The 26233-nt window shown below is 34.8% G+C and overlaps 1 protein-coding gene across 1 annotated transcript in view; it reads left to right on the top strand.

Moving 5' to 3' along the window:
- Nucleotides 1-16237: 16237 nt before the first annotated feature.
- The window catches only part of LOC115447070 (allatostatin-A receptor), a 101949-nt gene continuing 91953 nt past the window's right edge, over nucleotides 16238-26233 (top strand). The window contains exon 1 of the mRNA XM_030173987.1: nucleotides 16238-16440. The gene's annotated coding sequence lies outside the window, so the exon portion shown is untranslated. The remainder of the gene's footprint in view (nucleotides 16441-26233) is intronic.

Raw genomic sequence — 26233 nt, 5'->3', positions numbered from 1 at the left:
GTCTGTCAAAACGAAATACGACATTATTTCCAATAACAGCAAAATACAATATTTGTGGTCGCCCCTAAGGTTGCATAATATTTTTGACTAAAAGAACTTCTAAAACAAATATAGTTTCGTTGGAAATGGCAAACATGTTTGTTAAATTGAAATATATATTTTTTTATGTTATACGGTGACAACCGAGCACACGGTTCACTTGATGATAAGTGATCACTGCCGCCCACGAACATCTAAAATCCCAGAGGGTAGAAAAGTGCGTTGCCTTTTAGGTGGGAATACACTCTTTTTTTGAAAGTCGCCAGGTCGTATCTGTCCGGAAATGGTGCTAGTGGCAATAGCTTCCACAGTTTCGTAGTACGTGGTAACAATGTCGGCAGAAACGTACTATAATGGATCGCAAACCGCCGAGGAGGTGATGTGGATGGAATTTGGAGTTTTGTCGCGTTGTACGGTGATGAAATTCGAACTCGTGGATGGATAATTTCGAACAACTCTTCAGAGCACACGCCGTGCGATACTGAAAGATTTGTTTAATGTTTGCATGTAAATATATCCTCAAATTTTCTTGTAGTTGATACTATCTACGAAATTTCTTTGTGTTCTTTAATTGGTCGGTGAAGTTTCCGATGTTATCTTAAATATTATTTACAAGTTTTTCACATCCCTCGGTCCAGGCTAATAAAAGCATTATCAAAGCCCGGTCCTTCCAAAAACAGTAGTGACAAAAGACAAACAACGTTTGATGTCCTAATTTAGGTAATGGCAATAAATATCAACAAGTTTTCTGACAAACATCCCCGACTTGTCTCTAGGCTGAGTAAATTTGAACAAGCAATTATTTCAGAGAAAAATACTGCGTCAATATACGTTCTTTTAGTTAGAATTATTAGGAACTGAGTTAAGCTAACGGACTGAAGAAAATATTACCTTTTGCAATATTTTTGTCAACGATGTTTTTTTAGCATGCTGTGAATGGAAGATATAAATGTCGTGTTGAAAAATTTGCTTTTAGTTTCTCATATATCTTAAATTATTTCAAAATACAATATACTTATTTTTAAAATAGTAAAGGTAAAAAAGCTTCACCGAAAGTAAATTGCTTTTTCAGCATATTGTAAATGAAACTAATGAAATATAAAAAACAAACAATGCACGTATAAATATACGAAAAAACAAAATATTACGTTCGAAATATGTTTTTCCAGAGATCTGTTTATAAAAAACAAATTTCATTCATTTAATATTCTATAAAATATTTCGCAATTCGAAATTTCGCCGAAATTTTAATAACTCACTAGGGGCGTATTAATGAATCAATCTCACATATGAGTAGGATCTCAAGTATACATTTATTGTATTGAATCATCAATACAATTTGCGTGAAAAGCCGTTCCCGTTATAAAAGTATGTAAATTACTGTATCCACAGCACTATTTGTAGGACGCCAGTGCCAAATATTTAAAAAAAGGAACAGTTAGATAAAAAGTAGCATTAATGTCAATCCAGGACATGGCCTATCCATGTACCAAATATGTAGGTATGCAGTTTAAGTATGAAAAATAGACCACTTTCGATTTGACAATAGATTCACTCTCTGCTACATAAAACTTAACATTGCTAGCAGAACGTGTGCGTCATAAAAGTCTATTCCGAAGTTTAGATGCAATATTCTGTTAGTATTTTCTGTTTTTATACCGATATGTTCGCTATTTCTCGAATGAACTCGGCGATAGGTGCACTATTTTCTCTGCTTACTACGAGAGATCAGATGCGTGGGTAGCTATACCATGATACGAGTATAAAATGTCTTACTCATTCTCAGTGGTTAACAAAACGCTAAAGATATTATGCCATCTCAAGCAATCAGAATGATGGCTTTAGTCTTAGATATCTAGAATATTACTGTCGCGTGGCTACAGCCTTTTAACTTGAGTGCCGTTTGGGCAACCTTTATGTACACCACGCCAAGAAGAGATGGGGAATTGTGACATGACAAGAAAAATGTATAAATTGCTTAATAAAGACTACCGAGAGGCATTAGGTATAAGAGAATAGTTTTGTTTATATCTGCCGCCAAGCACTTGCTACAGAGTTCCGATTTAAATAATATTAAAGACATTATTACTTGGCATGTCGGAGTGAAACTCTTTACTTGATTATTTTTTACATGACCGGTAAAGTATCACCGGTCTATATTTATTTATTGAGTCAGTTATTCAATTATTGAAACACTTCTTTACTTCACTAACAATTTACTGCATAGTAACACTAGCGGAATGCACAATGTGCTCGGTTCGAGCGTCGAAACAAGACTGCTGAAGACTACTACAAGACTGCTACAAGACTGAGCTCTCGTCGTTCGGCCGGTCCTTATATTGACAGCAGTCAACCTCCCTCCTTTTGTAATACTTCCTCGATGTAATGATAGATGGCGCCAGTATTGCTCCGAAAAATCAAAGACTAACGAGGTTCTGCGGCGACAGGCATTATAAGAGCTATGTTATCAGCTATGAGAGACGAGAATAGAGCAGTACTTTATAAATATTTACTTTGACTTACCATCAGACGAGCAATTTACTGCCAAAGTTGCCAGTTACATTCTTTGTATAATATGAAGAATAAAATATAAAGTTTTCGAATAAAGAGAATGATGTACCCTGCACTCGATGTTTCTAGAAAAAAATCTCAAGAATCGAGAAAATTCTAGAGAAAATTGTATTTGCATTTGTATTGTGATATATATTTTTCAATTCCTTTTACGTTCGGGAGCGATTTGCGAAAAATCCAAGATAACAAAGTTCGACAACACGCGTTAGAGATGTTCTTTACATTTACATGTCGGGATGAAATTGAATTGTCGTAATAAGAAATATTTATAGCATTGAAAATTGAATGTCATGATTCTAGGATTCAAATTCTGGGTTGTTTGTTATAAATTATATTTAAGAATCAATTCCGAATTGTTTATGTTCTAAAATAAGCTGATTTTGATCAAGGCTGGAGGTAGTGTAAATTTTTCTGAACAATAAAATTTATTAATTTAAAATAAAACGTAATCTTGGTTACTAAGTAGCAATTTGTTTTAGTAACCATAATTTGTAGATTTAATAATTTAATTTAGGAACTATCTACCAATTCTTCATTAGTCTAGTAATTCAATGAAAGCAACAGTCAGCTATAAGTAATTGTACAAAGTATTGTTAACATGTTCCTGCATTTTTGTGTTTCTATCGGTACTCAGTGACAGAGTGTGCGTGGCGCCTAAACGTGGCCTCACGTGACGTGACACCACTATACCATCTACGCGTCATTACATACGCCTTGTAAATTTTAACACGCGCGCCTCCATTACGCTTTGGGAACATTTTTAATTTGTCAGATTGTGAGGTTTGCATGCTACAAGAGTTATGGCGGTTATTAGACGCCCACGTTGACGTTTAGGTAATGTAGATTCAATATCATTTCGCATTTAAAGTTTGAGCGTGATTAATGGCTTATTAATGCGTAAGCTTCAATTCTGAGGAATTAAATAGTAAAATTTCATCTTTATCTCTCAATAGGTAGGTAAAGCGCTATTTCACAGATGGTGTGGTACACTTACTTCCATCGTGATGGTAATGAATCCATCGCCATTTCGGAATCAAATTATAATCCAGCATAACTCACATATATCGCGGGCTTACTTTATAAGGTTTTATTTTATATTTATATGAAACTGTAATTACATATATATCACATAATTCAAAATATTTTTAGTGAAAATTTCTAATAATCCCTAACGATAAATAATGGGGGAACCATGGATAATTATTGTTTTTAAAATTTTTACCAACAAGAAATTTTTATATCTCATTTTTGGCAACATAAATAGAAATTAACATTGGACCTTGTAAAAGTGAGCTAGCGATACGTTTCAAACGCGAGTTTCTAAAAAATCAAATTTCCAATGCCCGACTTTAGAAAACAACTTCGAACATCGCAGTATACAGGCCAATTGCGTCCCACTTGCCATTACGCGATTTTGTAATTAAATGTTACATAAATAAGGATAAAAAATTAATAACACCATACAAATATCAGAAATGCTATAACTCATCGTCCGTTTGATTTACGATCGCGATTTAAACCTTTTATAACCGCAAAATGGCGCGCAAATTATACGAGAAAATTACATTACCCAATGGCAAAAAAAGATATCGTAAGAGCGAAGACCCTTTGTTAATATTTAAAATATTGACGAGCGGAAGTAATTTCTGTAAGAATTTGTGATTAGTGTATTTTTTTTGGCAGGATTGTAATTAGATTTTATTGTCTTGAGTTTTGAATGAAAATTTTGTTTAAGGATATATTTTTCTTTTTCATTCTATAAATTGACAAAAGAAGTCGCTTGGCTGATTGTGAGCGTTAACACGGACACTAAATTCAAATAAGACCATCCAGAACCTTTGCACTTGCACTTTGTACACACAGTTGTAAAGCTCTGGTACCACTGAATTACTCTCAACATTTGATATTTCTTACTTAGTAATATAAATGCAAATCTTTCTGGAAATGTTTGGATTTTTGTCCGCAGAAACCTGTGAACGGATTTTGTACATGGATAGACCATGTCCTAGGTTAACTATTATCGGCTACTTTTTATTACAATAATTTGCTCTACTAGGATATATGATCTTTTTAGTCTGGTTTTTGGGTAGATGGCGCTGGCGTCGTAGAAATGGTATTATGGATCGCTACAATGATTAATGGGTAAGAGAGTTATGTGGCGGGAATAGTCACGCTATAGTCGCGCGCAATACCCAATAATATTATATGTCTCAAAATACCTAGTCTCGCATGGAAGAATTAGGTTCTATGTGTGACCAACGCTTTGTCTATAACTGCCAACAGTCTCAGACCTGTTTCAATTCAAAGGATAGCGAAATAACTGATTAAAACTAGTACATCGACTTATTGGTTTTTGTTATAATGTATTTTTTAAGTTTTGTTTTTTATACCCGAACTAAATATTCATTCTATTAGAAGAGCGACGTGTTCTCGTCGTAGACTTGTAGAAACATATTGAAATCAAAAGCAGAGCTCAAAGACTTCGAGACCTCTATAGCACGATTCAAAGGCCCTTTGTGTTTGATATTTAAAAAGGATGTTATCTCCGAAATACGCTCGCGAAACATGTCATATCATTAAAAATAGATTATATTTGCGTTACAAAGCGAAATTGTTTTTAAATTACCTCGAGTTTTGTTCTTCGTTTAAATGTCAGACGAACGTTTAACAATGTTATTAAAAAATCATATTGAATATACACGTTGTATTTTGATATGTTTATTAATAATATATAATAATAATATCAGCCCTGTATTATATACTTGCCCACTACTGAGCACGGGCCTCCTCTACTACTGAGAGGGATTAGGCCTTAGTCCACCACGCTGGCCTAGTGCGGATTGGTAGACTTCACACACCTTCGAAATTCCTATAGAGAATTTCTTAGATGTGCAGGTTTCCTCACGATGTTTTCCTTCACCGTTAAAGCGAACGATAAATTCAATAAGAATACACACATGATTTTAGAAAAGTCAGAGGTGTGTGCCCTTGGGATTTGAACCTGCGGACATTCGTCTTGGCAGTCCGTTCCACACCCAACTAGGCTATCGCCGCTTACCTTGCTTATTGGATATGTTTATTAGGTGAATGAAACTATGTTTTTACTACCGCAAGAGTATTAAGCATTCATGTTGTGGGTGTAGAGATCTTGGTGGTGGGATATATTTTGTATTATATAGAAGGCTCTCTACACAAGGTGATAAAACCCGCCATAATAGCCCACGTGAGTGTTTCGCGTTCCGGGATCAGCCTCTGTATATCTGGTTCAAAGGAGCCTGCATAGTTATATCGGCTGGAGTGGTAATCCTTTCTCAGCAGTCGACATTCGATTGGACCTCGCTCCGCTTATATAAATAACAAAATATTCTGTGCAATAAAATAACAAAATATCTTTTCTTGGTGAAAAAAATGTTCTATATTGATGTACAGGTGTTTTAATGATGATACGTCCTATTTATAAATTAACAAAATAGTATATTTTATTAAGTATAAAAACAGTGAGATGATTTCTAGTAGGATATTTTTTTTCATAACTTTATTTATAAAAATAAAATTATATATAAATAGCTAATAAATAAGTTTATAACATTTGATTTCAGGCGTATAACGCATTTTTACAATAAAATTATATTGTTTAATAGAGATTGTTATTGCATAAATACATAATTTTACAAATGAATCTAACAAAAATTTAAAATACCCATAAGTTGATAGAATTAGCCCATCTACCGGTCATGATAATACATCCGCTCTCTATTAAATCATGAGCGGGAAATGAGATCGGCGAACCGTGAGGTGTAGTGGCGTCCTTACCCTCTCGATGACGTGAGTTATAACAGTTTTGTCCGAGCCGAAACTCTGTTTATGGGAGGGTATTACCACGCTATTTTTTCTGCCAAACATTGCAACGTTCCAATGAAGAACAATGGTGTCAGTTAATTACCATGATTTATAAGACATAGTGCCTCTTCATAAGTTCGGAATAAATCAGAGATGTCAGAGTAATAAACTCCTTTCTAAGTGTGGTTCAAACTGCCGATATACATTTTGATCCCATCAGATGTTTATATAAGTATAACATATTTAATTTAAGTAAATTATAATTGTTAATTGTACTTAGTATAGTGAAATATTGTGAGCGTTTTGGCTTAGCTGTAAGTTCACAATTGTGTATATTTAAAATAAAATAAATAAATAATAAAATGCTTGTCGTATAAATGTATAAGCCGACAAAATATAAAAGTCATACGCTAATCTATATTGCCAGATAAATAGTAATAAAATGAGAACTATCTGCAGTAGCTGTTTAATGTAACTGTCAAATAGAATTGTATTGAAACTTGTGAAAAAAGCTCTTAGCATTACTCAAGTAAAAATAGTGTAGTATATCTTATGAATGAATCCCTCCTAGCCGAATTTCGGCCACAGCGGCCGATGATAAATATATTCGTTATAGATGTTTTTGGCACAAATTTAGCAGTGGTAGTGAAGAAGTATGTGGTGTTATTTACTAACTCAATGACCCTTATAAAGTTGACACTAATATTATGATAAATAGTTAGAATCAGGCGACTCGCTTATCTGCAGTAACTATGAATAAGACAAAAAAAATATATTTCATTCGCGGTTTCGCACTCTACAATATGAAAGTGTGTGAAGTCCCCATTAACAAGATTGCCGTCCCATTCAACATCGACGGCCCATTCAGTTTTTAGCCGGGATTTTGTTTTATTACGCAGACGTAGCCTTAAAACCCTTACGATGTTTTATACAGGATGGTTCGAAAAGAGGGTACATAATTTTGTTCCTAAGGAATATAACTGACCTGCGGGTGATTTCAAGACAGATATTTGTGTCTTCCAGGGCTGTCTTTATCCGGGCGCGCAAGGGACGCGTAGCACCCAGGCGCAGGGACCAAGGAAGCGCAAATCGACCACCCGCCACAAAAAAAAAACCGAAAAGAAGCGCCAGTATCTTTGAAACTTGCAAAAAAAGGTTTTTTTATTTTACAAGGGGTTTGTAGCTTTATTTTCACGTCCTAGCGCCCAATATATTTATGAAGGGCTAAAGACATAAAAATGTGTCGAAATAAAATTGCGGCCATATAAGTATACTATAATAAAATTACTTAAAGTAACACAACAATAAAATGACGTCAGGATCCAATAAGTATTATTATTTACGATTAAACTAATAGTATGATTTATGAACATAAATATATTAATAACAGTATACTAACTACTATAAAATGTTTACAGTCCAAGTTTTATTTTTATTTACTTTAAATTTACTCATTTGTTTTTACCTTTGTTCCGTTAATTTGCATCATACTGTATATAAGCCGAGAGTCGTCGTTCTAAGTTGAACGTTTTGGAAAATGTACACTTTGAATTAAATTTTCTCACAGATTTAGATATAACACTTCTGTTTATACACTGCGGTAAGATTTAATTTTAAAAAGAGAAATGCTCCTAAGTTTATTAAATCAAATAAAATTCCTTATAAACAAGTGTTTTCTTTGTCATAAATGACTGTTAACTCTAGCTCTATATCTCATTACAGTATCAAAGAATACAACGTAGATTACGTATACAAAATATACAAAATTGAATATGAATTATTAATTCAGTACGTCTCATCGCGCTCCGACTTGATATTAAAATTTAATTGTATCAATTCTTTTTAGTCTATGCATTAATATTAAACTCACACGAGGCGAGATCCCATGTTTGAGGCAATCAAGTCTTGACGTTGTATGCGAAGAATTCTTTGTGTACCGCACTTTGGCCTTTGTTCTTATATATTATTGTTATACGCGCGGCCAAGCGACCCCACTGCACTTAATTGTAAATAGAGTGGGGTCTAGATAGAAAATAGACTGACAAGAAATGATTACCCCTTGCTAGTCGACATAATTATGCCGGCTTTTTGAATCGGATATAGACAGGTTAATCCCGGAACGCGATACACTTACGTAAGCACCTATGACGGGTTTTACCACCTTGTACGGCAGTCGCTATCCTGGCGGAAACGGAATATATCCTGCCATCAGCAAATTTATATGTTGGTACATTGATCGAGAGGCCTCTGCGACGCAACGTCCTCTTAGCACTCGCCCCTGAGGATGACCTACTTAATAGGTCGAAACTGGTCGGCGATTCCGACTACTTTTTATACGTGAGTAAAACCGTGTTGTTTTTGACTAATTTAATATGTCTCGCGTAAGTTTTAATAATATTGTTGATAAATTGCTTGGCTTTTTAAAGTCCTCATTACAAGGAGTTCGTAGCAAGTAGTCTCCATAGCTAAATCTACCAGTATTATATTATATAATCACTGCTTTTGAAAGTTGAGGCCATTACAATCCTTACGTAGAAGACAGCTCGGGTATATGAGTCATGAATCTAGAACTTCTCGTTTTATAGCACACGTAAGACCCCGTTAGACTATCGAAGTCATTGTTAATAACAATGAAGGTAAAAGTTTAACTTTAGGATAATTCCTTGATCCTCATATCCTATTTGAATTTCGGGTCGACACAACATATTTTTCTTAAACCATGGCTGGGGAGAAATTAAATTACTGACAGAAACTTTTGCTCTTTTCTAAGCAAGCAAACAATTTAAGTATAACAAAAATATTGTTTGAAACAAAAGTATATACATTAGTGTTCGTAAATTAAAGCTGAGGTATAAAGATTTACGGTCCCTCCGTCAATAATACGAGGAGGAAATTAGAGTGAACATAATTATAACAATGTTTACGCTCGCACTTCGAGTTAATATCGTGGATTGCTCGGGGGATTTCCGATGCCTTAATATCTCAGAGATTGGTTTTATTTATAATGTAATCTTTTATGTATGGGGTTGGTTGAATCCTGGTTCTGGCTACGTATAGTATTAGCGACTTTTGTAGGGGGAAAGGCTTTTCATACGAGCGAGGCCGCGAGAGATTGCTCGTTTCTAAGAAAACCATATAAACAATCACAATACGTTAAGGAATAGCTGCAGATTGTAGATAACTAATATATTTATAGGCGGTATTTCGTTTTTATAGATTTGTCGTGTATAATTAAGATACTTAAAGTACACTTTGTACCTGTTAATTGTTTATTTAATGTTTTGTTTAATTGTAAGGAGCGACACAAGTTTTAAACATAGTGCACATCCTAAGTTGTAACCTATATTATATTGAAACAGGGACTTTGACTGAACATTTCAGTAGCTTAGTAGTAGCTCTAGTAGTTTGAGGTACGTTCTTTGTTTAGTTACTCTATTATTTATTTATGCACTATATATATAAAAATGTGTGCAGACAGACTTAATACCGAAGGCATTCTCTCCTAGTCAACCTTAGGGTGGTTATTTTAAGGAAAAATTTTATCGTCGTTGTCAGCTTTTAGAATTTTTTTTTTGTTTTATGCTATTTTATAGCGATGATAAGATGATTCTTATTCAAACTGAGAAACATATAAGCCTTACTAATTTTTTATTAGATAAATTCTTTATTTTTTTATCTTCATAATATTGACTTCGCTTCGCTATATAATTATTGCAAAATTTTACTTTAATTATTGTGTTTGGGACTTCATTGTTTAAAGTAACAATTTCACAACAATTTCCGCGTATTATTTCAAATCCAATTAACTTATAGTTCTATGCACGTGACACGTTTCTAACTATAATTGCATGTCAATTATTTTGAGTGTAATTATACAAGCTTAGTTTAAATTGAATGTGAAGCAGAAAATCGGCATTTGGCCTATACTTTGCAAGTTTGGTTTATTTCAACCTAATATATATAAAGTTAATGTTTGTAGCTTTAAATATATACTTTTAACGTATTTTTACGGAATTAGATATTTTTTATTTCCCATATTTGTAGTAAAAAGACTTTCGATCACCTCCAGTTTGAGTTAAAGCTGGTGTTATAATGTTAGTTTTATTGTTAAATTTTTCAATAAATTTAGATGTTTGGTAAACCGATAGATCATCTTTTGCATTCATAATGTGAGGATATTAGTTTCAAGCATTCCTATATAAAACAATAGACAAATCTGTATCAAGTGCGGTGATTGACTCCGAGTGACACCGGAGCCCTCTCAGGGGATACAACAGCACCTGCCTTATCCGTTACTCAGAGGGCCGAGGATATAGAGTATTATGTGAGGGCGCGAACGCTCCTCGCTTTACATTTAAAGTTGCAGTCATGAAATTGACAGAGAAGTATGGAAGACAGTGACTTTACCGCGTCATTTTGATAATGTGTTGATAAGTGAAAACATATATAGAACGATGTTCGAATGAAGTGTGGAAGGAATAACAGTATGGAGATAATAAAGTTTATTCACAAGACACACAGAACAGTTCACACACAGTACAGTACTAAAGAAATAGAAGGAGACAAGAAGAGCGACAGTAAAAATACAGTGATAGTTATACGAACACAATTCTATTTGAAATAATACTTTAGCATATGTTAGTCTAACCATAGATGTGAAATTAAAATATGTCCTAAGGCAGTTAGTACTACATGAAGAGCGTTCTGTCGGAGGGGCAACATCAAACTTTCAGTACAAGTACTCCAAGTACTTTTTTAGGGTTCCGTACCTCAAAAGGAAAAACGGAACCCTTATAGGATCACTTTGTTGTCCGTCCGTCCGCCCGTCCGTCCGTCTGTCAAGACCGTTTTTCTTAGAAACGCTTGGAGGTATTAAGCTGAAATTTATATCAAATACTCTAGTCTATTCTCCCTTGGAGCTGTGAAAAAATCAAACTTCAAAGCTAACGCAATCAAAAGATACAGCCGTTTATGTCGCAAATTTTCGAAATTCGCAAGGGAATCAAAACCTACAGGGTATTTCCCGTGAACTCAGAAACTTGAAATTCGATATTTATCCTCAAAGGCTCATCCAGCAAAGTAAAGTCCTTGTCAATCTATTCCCGTGACTCCCGGGGGTCGGACAATGTCCCCCATCCGTCACGTGTGATATCCGTTACACTTACTATCCGGGGTAACACTTCAGATATCTTGACAAAATGTGTGTTGACGTGTATGAGATTGATAATGTTTCTGTCGCATACAGAACCGGCACGCAGGTACGTTATATGAATCACTAGGAGTTTGCGTTCCTGTGAAAAGCCTTTCTCGCTACACAAGTCCCTATATCACAGTAGCGATTTACAGGCCAGTATCAACTATTTCAAAATCAGATACAAATTGAATAATGTCTCACGAAAGAAAATTACCGGCATAAAAAGAAACCTATGTATTAATCCGAAACATTCTGTACAAAAAAATTAAATCGACAAAGCTGTTTCTGCATTTACTTCTAACAAACATCTAATTATTTTAAAAAACTTTTACCGCTATAATATTAGTTAGAAGTTAAGTAATCACGCCTTCATCCCTTAAGAGTTAGACAGAGGTGCATACAGTACTTAAACATTTCGAAGCGCTATCCGTTTCATGTCATGAAATCTCAAAATTAGATACGAGGTGCGAAATTGCGTTATGCACCGGTTATTTTTGATACTCTATAATATAATAGTGTGAGTGAAAGTAGGGATTATACCCTAACCAGCACCTATTTAGTAGTTTGTTGCCATATCATAAAAAAAAAACAATGTTATATTCAGTAAAAATAGTGCACCAATTTTTAAAACTGAATAGATAAAATTGTCGTCATGTCAAAGTGTGCTATTGTAAATTGTTTTTCCCTATATCAACTGAAAGTAATTAGACTAAACGTAGAATCAACAGCTGCTAAGTAACATAAACAGTCGTGCCGGATCCGTGTCAGGACCGTGTCTTCTCAGTAATCATAGCTTTGTTAATACGATCATCGTCTACTTTTAAAATAACTTGTAATCCGCTCATTCTATCCTGACTAGTATAATCGATATTATAACATATCAATATTATAACTAGTATAATCGACTGATACGTAGCTGAACGGACTCGAAATTCCAAATCTTTTGTGTTTTCACCAACATTCGTTTTTCCTACACAAACATAAAATAAAAGGGATTAAATACTTTACGTGACATAGAGAACAAAAAATATTTCAATTATAATCAAGAGGCTTTATTCCGTCTAAGGGGGCATATCCGCCTATTTACAATTATGGGAATTCGTATCGAATGATAGCTTTGGTCGTCATATAGTCATAAGAGTCAATAAATCCCCTAGTTATCTATTTGGCTATCAAAGCCATCCTTCGATAAAAAAAGCCCGTAATTTCAAAAAGACGGGTATATCCTCCTAGACGGAATAGGGCCTGACTATATATTTAATGTGCATAGGCGATTCGAAGCTTTGAATTTGTTCAGCTATTGTGGCTGATAACAATGCAGTTGATCTCCACTGTTCACACTGACACGGCGTGGACATTGCCCGGACACTGCACGGCTGTATGTAACCCTAACGTGATTGTACAGGTCGGCAAGAGCTTAAGGCATTCCTTAGCAAATTAATGTTACTTCGCAGAACTTGTTTAGACAACAATTCTCGGAACGGATGTAACATTAAATATTCTTTAATAGTGAACGGATACGGCTGAATGTAAATGCATAATCATCGTCCCAGGGGTAAAAAAGGTACGGAAAAACTAACTTAATAATTATTGAAGTAAAAATTATATTAATATAGACGCCATTTAATATTTTAAGGTTTTAAAATTCAATTATTTTATTTAAGTGGCGATAGCTTAGTTGGGAGTGGAACGGACTGCCCAGACGAATCTCCACAGGTTGAACACCCCGCACATACCTCTGACTTTTTGAAAGTTATGTGTATTCTTTATGAATTATCGCTCACTTTAACAGTAAAGGAAAACAACGTAAGGAAGTCTGCCTATAGGAAGCGTACCTGAGAAGTTGTTTATAAGAATTTTGAGGGTATGTGCAGTCTAATCCGCACTAGGCCAGCGTGACGAACTAATTAATGCCTCTCAATAGTAAAGGAGGCCAGTGCCTAGTAGTAGGACAGTTTTTATTTAATACACAGCTGCATTACTATTATTAAATTCAAATTAAAATTATCATGTTTTCTTCAGAAGAAAGATTTTATAAAAACAATTGCAATACAACTAGACTACCGAGAAGTTGAAGAACTCTTAAAGATATAACTTCGATAAATTTTACAGTACATGTCTGTATATTCGATCTATATTACTTTTTTCTTAGCATTTATCAGATATTTAAGCTGTCGGTTATCGCACAGATGGATTTTACAAGCCCAATGACCCTAGTGTAACAAATTAAATTATATTTAAGATGTCCAGATTGGTTTAATGACTTTTCCCTTCATAATTTAGATGAACAGCTAGAAATTTGCTAAGGTTTTAACACATGAACGTAATTATCACACACGAAATAATTTTATAAGGTCTCAGGGCTCACATAGGGGTTGTGGATACCGATTCATTTATGTCTACCGCTGAGCGATGTGTGAATACTGTTACGTTCCCTCGACATTCTATCCAATAAAATTAATTAATAAATAAAAATAAAATACAATGACTATTAGTATCAGAGACGTGATTTTTTTTGGAGATCTGCCGTGTTTACCACCGGGTGTACCCGGCGAACGGTGTACAAGCGATCCGCCGGCTTAGCAACCACGGCAGTCCCTGTGAGGATTTGGGCCCTACCGTTATCATCGAAGATACCAGCGGACCGTACGCTGGCGACCCACGGCTATCCGGTCTCAAGGCTTGGGAGGAAGAAGGGAGGGGATAGGGCGAAGGAAGAGAAGAGGAAGGAGAAGGAGCCATCTCAAGATAGTTGGAAGGGAGAGGGAGGGAAATGTTCGCGAACCCTTATAGGCCACAATGTGTATTTAGCAACCATGAGGTATACATACTGAACTGTGTGCCTAGCATATTGGCAAATGTGCCCTCATGCATGGGCGTGCATTTGGTGCGGCGACAGAGGCGTGATTTGCTAATCATGTCATAATAAAAGCAGACTGTTTTTGCCTGCCTGTCTCCTATCAGAATCATCATTTTTCAGCCCTTGAGTCGTCCACTGCTGGACATAGGCCTCCCCCATTGAGCGCCACAGGGACCGGTTCTGGGCCGCCCTCATCCATCGGACTCCGGCGACCCTGACCAGATCGTCGGTCCATCTCGTGGGGGGCCTGCCTACGCTGCGTCTCGTCTCTCTCGCCTATTCCTATCAGAATATGAGACTGAATACACGTGGCCACAAGTGAGTGTACAAGCTGTACCTCTGCCTACCCTTTTGGAAATAAAAGGCGCGAGAGTGTGTGTGTGTAAAGACGTTGTGTGTGTGTGTGTGTGTGTGTGTAATAGCTGATTGCAATTAAAAATCTAATTACACGTTGTTTTTAATCCAAAGAGGCGAGCAAACAATCTGGCCACCTGATAACCGTTATCAGCTGCACACACTTGAAAATACCAGCCGGTGGCTAAACCTGTTCAAACCACTTAAAAATAAAAACCAGCGGAAAATCTAACTGGGAACGGATTCTAGTTCGTGGAATGAACGAGAACATAATCATTTTGTTCCTATAGCGTAAGTAGCAAACGTGCAAGGATGACCATCGCTTACAGACACCCACAATACAAGGAGTATCGCGGATGTCCTGCCAGAGGGATTGAGGACAGGAGGAAAGTTGCCTGGGTTCCCGATATGTCGATTACCATATGAAACGTAGCAAGCCCATTCATGAAGTAGAGTGTAAACAAAATCTACAGCATGGAACGACAACTTCAAGCTCCTATTGTTAGAATAAAATCCTATTCGCCCTATAAAATAATCCTAGTTTTAAATTACATGTACTTTTGTAACTAAGTATTTCGGTATTATATACTGTAAATTTATATAATTGAAATATAATTGAATAAATAAATATAATTGAAAACATATAAATGATGTAGAATATCCAAAATGAAGCCGTCAATTACACGTCCTAAATACATCGTCGCTTGCCAACATCAATAAGGCATCAAATGAAATCATTAACACAATTTTATAACTAACTTTAGCTCGTACCGCGCAATAGTCCCAGTGGGATGGCGAGGCTTGACTCGCTAGCGGACAGCGTAGGCCCGCGGGAATGATTCCACTTCGGTGCAAACCTGTAGGATTACTCGGAGTCCCTGATGACCGTCCGTGAATGCTCCGTCAAATCCGAATTGATTGGTATTCCTTACCCTAGGGTAGCTACAAAATACCGATCATAAATGTTTGAATATCGGGAGAAACAAGTCTGGTCAGATTTTTTACGCGCACGTCAAAATGGCCCTACAATTGGTGGTGAATTGTCTCCAAGATCAGAATGTGGCGATTGATAAGAGTTACTCACCTCTCATAACATCGAAACAAAAATATAATTAATAAGACTCTTCATAGACAGTTTATTTTAGTTTATTTATATATACATAAATACCACCGTATACCGGTAAATATGTGACCGACATATTTACCTAATAACTATAAACCTACAAATCTTGATTAATGCTCCAATAATAAAAGCAATTTCGATAATACAGGACACAGGTAATTTGGGCACGTCGGCGACTCTTGACAAAACATTAGACGAGAGGAGTTGAGGGCCGGTCCTCACTCCTCAGTCCTCGGCACTCAGTTGATCGCTAGCCGCCGAGCTGAGAGCACGCGCCTCACTGCCTCCCCGTGCTATCGTAAACGTAACGTTTCGATTTCGAAATTTGAAAATTATTTATTTTTAAAACTTAAAGTAGAAAAGTTTTTTTCATTAAAATTTCAAGCTGTGTTTTTTGTGTTTAGTAGTGATATAAGTTTTGTATATTTTGTGACTTTTTGGTGACTTCGATTGCAGCATGTAAGTTTTTTAAAACTTTTTTAATAATTGTTTTATTTTTTTAAACGTGTTTTCTTTAAGAATACATTAATTTTTAAAGTTTATTTAAAACTTTTACTGACAATAGCACACGTCGCGTCGCGGCATCTGTTTAAGAACTATTTTCTTTCAGGTTTGATCACTGTAATGTAGTGACATTATTAATTAGCTTCCTTTGTGGGTAAACAAAAAATATATTACGTGTTAATAACGTAATAAACTTAAACAGATGATGACATTTTTAACGCGAGTTTTAAATGTTTTATTTAAATCTCGTAAAATTTTGCTAGTACCTACATTGGTTTTTTATAAAAAAACATGAAGGAGATTATTATTTGTTTTCCTATTTTCTATAATATTATTCCTTATTATTTGATATAATAATATAAAAATATAAGTACCCTAATTACTTTTTTGAGCGCGCAGTATTAGATAATACTAAACGCAGATGCGTTTACTTACTTCTAAACATTTCTTAGCAAAAAACCAAAACGGTTTCAACACGTAGATACAAATATTCTTAATTTTTATAGAAAAAAACCTGATATTACGGTGTTAAGTTATCTTTTGAATAAGAGTTTGAGGTTGAATAATATATCAAGTAAACTTAAATTAAAATAACTTGGGTCCAATTTGATTACCTAATTTCTCATATTTCCAAAAGCGTTTATTCAAATTGGAATCGCAGATATCTTGGAAGCCCTTCAAGGTAGACCCTTTATTGTTTAATTAAATTTTAAATTGGTTGAAATATGATAAATTATGTAAGAGAGGGCCTGAATAGATCGTTAGTTTGATTCCCGCAACAATTTATAAAATAGAAATATTAAAGGGTACATTAAGATTATTTTGGCTTCAGTAACTTAATACATATAACAAACGAATAATAAAAAGAACATAGAAAAGGACGAAACAGCTAATCACGTAGTTTGAATCACACAATATCGTAATCATCAAATACATCATCATGTTATTTAGCAAAACAGTTTTGGACGCTGAGTTTTCATAAGATTTCACGCTCAGTATAGAGTTTTAACACATTTATGACATAGTTGTTCGTTTTGTTCTAATATTCCTATAACTATCACCGATGGTAGGTCTCCCATATGCGAGGGACTCTCAGACGTATCACTTGATTTATCACTTGTGGTATATCTGCCGTATGCAAGGGACCGTCTGAGAGGTACCATCACAAAGTATATTTCTACCGCCAAGCTGCAGTGGGTATACATTGTTGTTATCCGGTTTGAAAGACATGGTGGACAGCGTAATTACTGGGTGTTATTAACGCCTTATTTCTTAAGGTGATGCACGTAGCGGAGTGCCACGCAATACTTTGTAATTCAAAGTTCTGTATGCTGCTTCATATTGTATGTGGGTGGTCGTATCACTTACTATGAGGCTAGCGGTAAACTCGTCTCATCAATCGATTGTATTAAAAAACACGATAATTAATTAATATAAAGCAATATTTTAGATTTTATCGCTTTTTTGTATTACAATTTTCTTATTTATTCAAAAACCGCGATAAAATACGAAAAATAGTTTTATTTTAATGTTTAATGCGCGTAAACATTAAAAATCTTTATGATAGATAATACCTACTGTTTGGCAAAGTAGCTTAAATATGTCTGCAAACTTTACTAACTTGTAATGCCTACAAAGTCTTAAAACTCAGTACAGTTTTAATAACTTTTATCAGTTTTAAATTGATTATACAATTCTCTATCGACATGGTCATGTAGGAGGCAGGTTGAACTACTATAATGGCACACGTAAGTTTATTGTATTTTTGGATCAGCCTGTATGTAACTGGCATAAACAGGCCGGCATAAATATCTCTCTGCAATCAATATTCCATGAGGAACCTATTCCTCTTATAATCAGGTGCAGTGGGGTCCTTACTGTGCCTGTATAAAAAGGATTATATGCGGATACGGGAATGAGCGTAGCACAATCTGGCAGGCTATAACATGGAATAAATATATCGTAAAGAATGCGGCGTACAGAATTGCATATGTGGTGTCGAACAGTCGACAATATTTTACAACTTGGCATAAAGATAGTATAAAGTATCCGGCGTAAAGAATTGTTAGCTGGTAATGAACAGTCGAATATTGCGTCGACTGTCGAAATATAATTATTTCTCAACAATCGATATTGTATCTGCATCAATATCATGACATTAGGTTTATTGATATCACTTCGCCGTAGCCATATAAATGGTGCCTATTATTTCTCTGCTAATCTTAATACTTACTAAAACAAATGCGCGAGTTTGAGATAATGTTGGATGTTCCTTAGAAGGACCTTCGAAGACTTGTGGACAGTCCCCCCCCGTGACCATGGAGCAAGAAAGTCACAATATAACACCGCGATAACATCCGCAAAATAGTTTTATTTCAATGTCTAACATTCGCGGAAACATAAATCATTATAAAAACTCACGTCGAATTGAATAACATCTTTTTTGAAGTGGATTAAAGAGTAAAAGAATTTCTAATCAGTATTTTATATACCGATTGTAACAGTGTTTCTTCTGTAACACATCCTCCCGAATGTTCTCCTAAAGGCAGTAAAACAATCTATTCGGTACAAACTATTTCGTGAAATAGCGCTATAAACTGACCTCCACTTTATTGTAATATTACCTACATATATGAGGGATACTGCGAGAAAAACAATGTGAGAGTCAACACACAGAGAGTATCAATTATAGTTATAGGTACAGAGTGTGGGGAATTTAATTTTCTGAGAAATTAAAATGTAAATAATACTTGGAAATTACTATCAATATTTTTATTTTCGGTCTATTTATACAAGTACTGACACCAAAGATTACCACCGGTTGTAAATAAGACAAAATGGCGATTAAATTATTTAAAGTAATTCCAAATCAGGCAAAGTGATATTGGGTTGTTTTACTCATTGTCAACCCAGATTCTGGCATTTGCAATATAGTGATAGGCTCGCCCCCTATCACATCATAGGATAGAACACACTTGGCGAAAAGTTGTTGAATTAATAGACCGAAAACTAAGCTACTTTAATTCTTGGTCTACAACCTATTTACATTCACATCGAAGTATTTATTGTATTAATATAATTTATTCTGTAAGCGTTTCATAGCACTTAATGCTTTCACTTAGCTTTAAATAAGTTGTTATCATGCAACATGAAGAGATGAGAATTACAGACGACGCGTTTGAGAATATAAAATATAAGGTATCAGTCCTATAACCCTGCAGTTCAATTATATTTTGTATAGCTTTGTATTAAAAGTGTTTGTTAATAGACTGGCACGTGGTCTTGTCGATACTAGACGATTTTGTGCTCGCCGGTTACTATTTAGTATCGATACTTTGCCGTCCAAAATTTTTAGTTTACCCACTCAGTCTTTATATACATACATAATCTTAATTTATTATAGGTAACCATCATTTTATTTTATAAATAGTTTTATCTGTAAGTGAAATTATGTAATTCTTTATGAGGAAATAAAAGATCTTAAGCAAAAAAAAAAAAATATTTTTTAACCTAGTAGCATGGTAAAGGAAGTTTACAAGAAAGATTTAGGAATTATTATGAGAAGCATTATATTATATATTCCTTTGGACACCTCACCCATCATATGATATGAAAAGCAAGCAGTCACATCAAGTCAGATTTCTGTGAGAATGTTATCACAACAAAGCTAGTCCGACCTTTCAGACAAATATCCGTTTATAAAGTAAATGTTATATACGTCATACTTGTATGTTAAGTCGCTTTGTAAACCTTAATATAACCAGACCACTTAATATATACTATAATGTTACAGTGCTAAGAAATAAGTACCCACTTTACTAACATGTGAATTTAAAAGGATGTTCTAGGTCACAATTACCCACTACTAGACCTAGGTTCTTTAGTACTTAAATCTATGCCTAAAGCTTTAAGATAAACTTTAAGCTTACGACCTGAGCTTAATTGCCCATTACTGTAGACATTATATCCGAAACGCAAATTATGCGATTATCTACAGAATTAATTCAGGAAAACAAGGACATTATAGTAATCGGAGAGATTACTTTTCTAAAAACTCTTTAAGCTCAACGAGTAATTCGGCTATAAAATAAGAATCTGCGGGTTTAATTCCCGCGGATATAGTTTTGCTTCCAAATATTTATTTAGGTTTGCGTGTTTTGTGTCAGAATTATGATGATTTGATACTCATTTGTACACTAATAAATAGGATTCTATTTACAGATAGGTCCATTACATATTTTCATTTATGAAATATAATTTAATCAGTATTATTTGCGACTTGCGAGGCTCAAGACTTATGTAAAGTTGGAATAAAACAATTTACGGATTCTATCACGATTATTTGAATTATTATTTTTTCGAACACTGCAGCCTTCATGATCACAGGGCGGACTGAGGTATTGGTCATCCGCAAAATCAAAGTTACAATATCCACATACATTTAACAATTACACAAATTTAATTTTAATATCTAACCTTCGCGTAAACATAAGAAATCATTATTGAGAATTGTTTGTGTGACAATATACATTTCGGAGGTAGGCAGAGGTATATAACACCATGTTAGATCCCATGTAAGAGGGCGAATCTATTTTTATTTAACGAGCACTGTTCTCCATTCGATTGTATAAAACATTGTATTTAGTATGACTGCAATAAGCGTGCGATGCATCGTATAAACGAGACCTAAGATCCAGTAAAACCTAGATAGAATGTGAAGCTGCAATGTAATGTGCTATTACGGGTCTAATGGCGCACTCTCTACCAAGAAACGGTATGGTGTTGGAATTCGCAATAGTTTTAATGGAAGCAATGTTTATTGTAATTGTTTTTATTGCTGTGAAATTACACGTTGCTTTGTTTTTTTTTTTAATTTATTATAATGTTGGGGTCATTTCAGCATTTTATTTAAATTTGTTATTTATAAGCGTCGATAGCCTAGTTGGTTGTGGAACGGACTGCCAAGACGAATGTCCGCAGGTTCAAATCCCAAGGGCACACACCTCTGACTTTTATAAAATCATGTGTGTTCTTTGTGAATTATCGTTCGCTTTAACGGTGAAGGAAAACATCGTGAGGAAACCTGCATACCTAAGAAGTTCTCTATAGGAATATTCGAGGGTGTGTGAAGTCTGCTAATCCGCACTAGGCCAGCGTGGTGGACTAAGGCCTAATCCCTCTCAGTAGCAGAGGAGGCCCGTGCCTAACAGTGGGACAGTATATAATACAGGGCTGATATTATTATTATTGATATTTATTGTCTTTGTAGGCAAACGAGCCAGCTTTTCGCCTGATGGTAAGCAGCATTCGTCGCCCATAGACTTAGCAATGTCAGAGGCACAACAAGCCATTGCTTACCAAAATATATTATGATTTATAGACTAGGTACAAGATTTTGTCGGAGTTGATGTAAGGTGGTTGGCTAGTCGTAAAATTGAGTCAAGTTTCTGCAAAACGTTTGAAAATATGTTACACCGACCCCACATTGGAGTTGAAAGCAAACGGTAGCTGTAATGTTTTATATGCTTGATAATTAACTTTATGATTATACAATGTTTATAAACAGCCGTAACTTTGCAATACGTTGCTCTGACAGCCTAAGATGGTAAGTGTTCAAATTATAATTAATTAAAAAATATTATAAGAACATATAATCTTATCAATAATTTCAAAACATTAGGTGAGACTGCACTTATAAAGTTAATTCACGATATTGGCATAAACTTCAAACCGAAAACAATATACGCGTACCACTGCTCAGTTTTCTTAGATATAGTCCTACTGTACCTCTACCAAGAGTTCGCGAGTTAATTCACTTTTTATAGCACTTCAGCTATCTATAATCTTAACTATTCTATATCCAGGAAATTAATATTGTATTTGATGAATTTGATAGGGGACACAAATTTATTGAAATGAAATAATTTATTTGAACTCGTAAAATGTTATACATTATTTAGATTCCGTCAATATTAATTATACCAGTTTGGAAAGCAGTTCTTACCAGTGAAGAACGGGCAAGAAACTCTGGTGTTACTCTTTTTAAAATCAGTTTAAGGTATAATCTACAGTAAATCACATAGAAAGAAAAAAAAATTATTTTTTTATTGTTTAGAGTAGTTCATTTATTTTAAATTATTATGAGGGTTTTTACGTTTCTTTTAATTCCCTAAATAATATTGACATTGAATTCTGACCGCCCGCACATACAATACACAAGATGGGCTATTGTGAAAGATATTTTTATCACCAATGATTCACTTCACAATAGGTGACAATAATCCTCAATTGGTACAATCAATTACCACTCCTTAATAATTGACAATATCAATTTAGGTACAATCTAGATTCATAGTTGAAACTAGCTGTAATTGGCAAGCTCTTAGGTTAAATTCTAAGCCCGCGCTGCAGTTGCAAAGGGTTTATAGGATTTCTACCGGCTTACCTTTAAACTTAATTGAATAAGTATTTTAAAGTATTACGCATTCATGATAAATGAGATGAATGGCTAAATTCACTAAAACTCCTCCTTTTTAAAGCCGTTTGAGAATAGTAAAATATCGGCTTTCTTCTTAAACTATTCATCTTTGACGGCATCATTTACGAGGCGGGTTAGGATAAAACTTACGAGTTAGCACTGTCTCATTGAAAACTAGCAAGACGTCATCTTTGCTGCGTTTCGTATAATCATTAACATTGCCGAAGGTCTTAATAAATGTTCTTCCATCGGCAATCATTCTTTATCCTCAAAGATTACTAACGAATTCCCTTTGCTATGTGATAGTTCGAAGTTCGTAGGCTATCGTCATTTGTTTACAAATGTTTACATTATAATTCTTGATCAAACACCATGACCTAATTTTAGCCGGTAATCCAGTATATTTACCTAAGACCCTAACCCAGGTTAACCCTTCTATTAGTTTTAATGAAGGACCCCCACCGTCCCTCGTATGTCCTTATATGCAAATTACCTAAGCAGTTAACACTTCGTCGAGTTATTACCGGGATTTCATTAAACCTTCTCACATTAAGTGTGTTGGAAATATTGGGTTAGTCAATCATTTTGTTTGTCTATTCCGTAGCGTGAGACGTGTTAATATCGGCTTCACCTATTTGCGTTAAATTATAAAATGATAACATTGAATAATCTGATATAGTATTGATATTTTAATATTTAAATAAAGTTATTCATAGGTAAAAATAGAGTATGCATTGGAATAAAAATTATAGTCGTATGATTGCAATAATATAATTACTTCATTAATTTTGTATTCAGTCAGGTTAATAATATGTATTCAAGTACTAATTATAAAATATAATTGTTAAAATCCAGTCCTACGATGGCTTCATTTATATTCACTTTCAGATTATTACGATTGATAAGTATTTTTTTTATCGTAGCACGACAGTGGCTTCACTGCAGCCGATTCAAAAGGAAGAGAAGCCAAAAGAAAATCACGACTGGCAAGACAAAAAAGCGTCCTTAGACGATCGGCACAGTAATGCCGGCTCACCTAATTGCTTCTTCACTCTGTGTTGAAGGAGCTTCCACAGCCTAATGGTGTGGCAAAAATATAAGTCCTCAAACCTTTTGCTTCGAGGCAGGATGAAGACAAGGTTGGGGATTCGACAGCCACACCGCGTAGTTATGTTAAAAAACCTTGTACACGATATAAAAAATATTCTTTCGGTCCCATTTAACATAAACAATTACGTTATAGCTTTACTCGGGCACAACTACTGGACACACGGTTTACTAATGAAGCTTCTGCAAATGTAGTTGATATTTTAGTCTGTCAATTTATGTAACATTTCGAGTAATCACATCAATCCTTATTAGTTCGCTGACGTGGATTTGATTCCATTACCAATAGCCGAAAATAGTGGACGTATCAGTTAAATTATATGTGGGCGTTTCTCACAGTCTCGAAGTTTCAATGTGATTTGATGATGAAATTTTTTTGTGCTAAATTATATTTTTGGTACAAAACAGCGATTTTTATTTAATACAGACTAATTTTTCAACTCAAATATATTGACAGGCTCGCCTCTTATCACACGGAACGGACAGAACACACATGGCTTAATTTTTTATTTTTTCATAGTCGGGCGGCAAATTGGCTTCATTGCACCTGATGTTAAGGGAAGTGAAGTCCATAGAAAGTGCTGACTGCTCCAGGTCCACCCTTGGTTGCACCTATGCTTAATCCTTCGGGCTTAAAGGCGTGACGTATTTGTTTTTTAAAATTATATGCTGCGATATCCAATATTACAATAGGCTGGCCATATATTACCATTAGGTATTATCTTCGGATTTGTAGGCAAACAATTTTTGAAACAATTGTGAATACATTGAAAAAGTTGTGCAGTTTTGCGCAGTTATCCAGGTGCTGTGATACAAAAATGTCTGTTAATCCGTGCTATTATACGCTCCCGAAAGTATTTTAATGCTTAATATACCGAAACTGGTATGTATTTGCGGCTTACATTAAAGCGCTGTTGGTAAAATCACTATTTGAGAAGCATTGTTATCATAAAGTAAAATTAAAACAGTTTTAACCCAAATTTGTCGCTCGGATTCTACCAGTTCTCATACTACTGCTACGTAGGATTAGTGCAACACTTTTTCGAAGCGAAGAAGATTTTGTTTAGGTTTTACGGCCGACCTGTCCGATGTAATCCTTTATTGGAAATACTATCTAGAGAGAATCGAATTAAAATACCCAAACTAAATATGCCTGACCTAAAAATCGAACTAAAGACCTCTCAGTCCACAGCCCACGCACAACTCCTAGACCACGATATCACTCAAATTAGAAACAAAATACATTAATCTAACAAAACAAAGCGTGTAAATCTTGGTTCAGTTAAGAGCAGGCGTGAGTCGTGACGCCGAGCCATCTTGTCTTGTAATCTGTAACTAACTTTGTACTTAATTGCAAATTGAATTTAATTAACATTCTTGTATATATATCTAACGTTGTAAAGTAGTGATCTATATCTTTAGACTAGTACAGGGAAAACAGATCCTGTACTATATACTGACTCATTTCTAAAAACAGGCATTATTATCTACTACATTTTTAGGGTAGTAAAGTATGGAAACCGCGAAAAAGGTCTGATCTGAGAGAGATCCTGTATTATGACTAAGAACAGGCCTTTCAATTACTGATAGGATTTTATATTAAATGGTCTTTTGCGAGTTTGTAGGACTTCACATGATATCTTCGAAATGTATACTTAAACTGATACACGACAAAGATTATACACACAACTTCGAAAAATTAGAAGTGTGCCTTTCAGTGGCAAAGGGTGAAATTTTTCAAAAGGTAACGCGAGGCAAAAGAAAACCTGAGTTTAACATATCGCAGCCAATTTAACTGAAAATCAAAACTAAGACAAACGGAAGTAAACCTAAAAGGGAAGCCGGTAGGAATCCGGTTGAATGGACGTTTCGCCACTGGCTTGTGTTTTGAACCTGCAGATCTTCGTTTTAATCCCTATTCTCAACCAGGATATCGCAGCGCAACATTAAAATTATTTTTTACTAGTTTCTTCATTGATACTTTGATAAATTAATTGTTTATTTTACCTTAATAATGATGTTTGCATTGTTGAAGATTTTATGGCTTTAACTTTATCGATGTTTGTATTACGGCAACTTTTTTGGATTTTGCTTTAACGCATTTTCATTTCATGAATAATGTTCATGCTGTAAATATAATTGCTGCCTCGTTAGCGTACTTGT

This window comes from Manduca sexta, chromosome 12, assembly GCF_014839805.1.
Source record: "Manduca sexta isolate Smith_Timp_Sample1 chromosome 12, JHU_Msex_v1.0, whole genome shotgun sequence".
NCBI classification, from domain to species: domain Eukaryota; kingdom Metazoa; phylum Arthropoda; class Insecta; order Lepidoptera; family Sphingidae; genus Manduca; species Manduca sexta.
This window is presented reverse-complemented; position numbering and strand designations above follow the sequence as displayed.